Below are 2,639 nucleotides of genomic sequence, written 5' to 3'. Positions count from 1 at the left end.
ACAATACAAAAATTTTAGTGTACAACATAAAAAATTTTAAAAATTATATATCTAAAATAGTGACACACAACTAACAATATATATACAGTACAAAAATTCTAATGTACATCATAAAAATTTTTTATGCACAACACATAAATTTTTATGCATAATAAAAAATTTTTGAAGAACCACATATTTAAAATATGAGTAAAGGATATTTTCGTTCCTGACCTTTTTTTTCGCGGACATTTTCGTCCTCAAGAAATGGAAAATACATTCAAGTCCCTGACCCCTGAAAAACGTGGACATTTATGTCCTTCCGTTAAATTCAGCCGTTTGCACTGAACGGAAAAAGATGAGCTGGCAGAGGTGGTGCTGAGGTGGCCGTAACGGAGGCCAGGTGGCATGGAACATTTCGTAACAGGACATATAAGTCCCTGGAGAGAAAAACGACACCGTTTTGTAACCTCCCCCAATCCTGTTTCGGATTTCTCTGCCTTTTCTTCTTCCTTCCTCTTTTTTCCCTTCCATTCTTCTTCCATGGATGCTTTTGATGGATGCTTCATATCATTGTACACCGTTGAATTGGATAGAACTAACTTAACCCTTTCCGATCAAGTCAAGAAAGATGTTCCTTCTTCCTGGAACCCTGCAGCTCTTGCCTCGTAAGTATTTTTCAGAAACAGAAACACAAACATGAAGCTTGTTCAATCAATTTAACACAGCATATGCTTGTGTTGTTCATCAGGTTCATTGACAAGTATGGCACCCATGTGATTGTTGGCGTCAAGATGGGAGGTAAAGATGTGGTCCACATCAAGCAGTCAAAGATTTCAGATCTTCCACCCGCTGAACTGCAGAAACTACTAAAACAACTAGCTGATGAGAGGTTTTCAGAGGATTCAAATCCATCTTCCAATGCTAATCCTGCTCAAATATCAGGAAAACTGAAGGCAAATATCAACCACCATATACACCTTCCGTTTCATTGTAGAAAAAAGAAAGAAACCTCTAACATAATTCAACCATGTTTACTTTCAGGATGATCATGCCAAGCTGTGGAGGCAGAACCATTTTCCTCCTGCTGGAAGACCAGTTGTAAAAAGCCACTCCAAGAATGATGTTTCGGTCCGCAGGGGAGGCATTGATATTCGTCAGCCTTATAACCAGTGGCTTCAAACCATACTACAATCCCCCAATGTCATATCAATGTCTTTTGTTCCTATTACTTCCTTACTCAACTCTGTTCCAGGCAATGGATTCTTGAGTCACGCCGTTAATTTGTATCTTAGATGTGAGCAAACATTTCTGAATTACTTTTGGCACAAATATAGAATGAGTAATATAATATAATATAATATCTCTAGTACATGTTTTTCTGAGAGTTTTATGTATCAAATAGATAAACCTGCCATAGAGGATCTCCATCATTTTCTGGAATTTCAGTTGCCACGACAATGGGCACCAATGTATGGAGATCTGCCTCTTGGATATGGTCACAAGCATAAGAAAAACATGTCTCCATCACTTCAGTTCAGTCTCATGGGACCCAAGTTTTATGTTAACACTATCAAGGTAATTTCATTCAATTTAAGCAAGAAGCATATTATGTTGAGGGGTTCTTTCAACAGAGAAGCATTGTATAAGGAGAGGGATTTGGAAGTAGATGAAACTATTTCATTCTTGAAGGAAAGGGCCTGTTTAAAATTTTTCTCTTTAAGGATTGCATTCAACTATGTTGACCAAAGGACAAAACGCCCAGCACAAACTTTTGTGCCATTCAACTATGTTCTATTTTAATAGAATGCTATAGCATTGCCTAATCTACTGGCAATGAGAATTTACACAGCAGCAGTGTAAAACATCAGTCTCAGCAATTTCTATTAACCAACCCTAATCCTAACAACTTAAGAATAATTGAACAAACTAAATATAATGAACTGCAAAGACAGCAGCATTACAGCAGCATTAAGCAAGCAAGACCTAATCCACTATCCATGCCAGATTCTCTAACAACCTAATGTAACTAACTAATCTAACCAAATTGAAATTAGCTAAACAAAACTAACTAAACAATAATAATTAACTAATTGCAATAACAGAGTGAATTAAACAGAGAGAAAGAAGACCTGGGAAGCACAGGGGTGGTAATGAGAGAGAGAGGAAATGATGGTTGGGCCCTAGTAGCGACGGTGGTGCGCCGGTAGAGAGGCAGCGGCGCGGCGGCAGTGGGTCGCCGAGAAGGTTGTCACGGACGAACGGTGGGTGGAAGGAGGGTGAGAAGAGAGAGAGACTAATGAGAGTAAGGGAGTGAGAAAGGGAAGAAGACGCGAAAAGAGAGGAAGGGGGAGGTCGCCGGCGTTGATGGTGGCTGACGGAAGCGCCGCTGTGCGGCGGTGATGGAGGCAGGGCCCATGGAAGAAGAATGGAAGGGAAAAATGAGGAAGGAAGAAGAAAAGGCAGAGAAATCCGAAACAGGATTGGGGGAGGTTACAAAACGGCGTCGTTTTTTTTTTCCAGGACTTATATGTCCTATTACGAAATGCTCCATGCCACCTGCCACCTGGCCTCCGTTACGGCCACCTCAACGCCACCTCTGCCAGCTCATCCTTTTCCGTTCAGTGCAAACGGCTGAATTTAACAGAAGGATATAAATG

The sequence above is a fragment of the Arachis ipaensis genome, chromosome B5, assembly GCF_059453495.1.
Source record: "Arachis ipaensis isolate K30076 ecotype BB chromosome B5, ASM5945349v1, whole genome shotgun sequence".
In the NCBI taxonomy this organism is placed as follows: Eukaryota; Viridiplantae; Streptophyta; class Magnoliopsida; order Fabales; family Fabaceae; genus Arachis; species Arachis ipaensis.
This window is presented reverse-complemented; position numbering follows the sequence as displayed.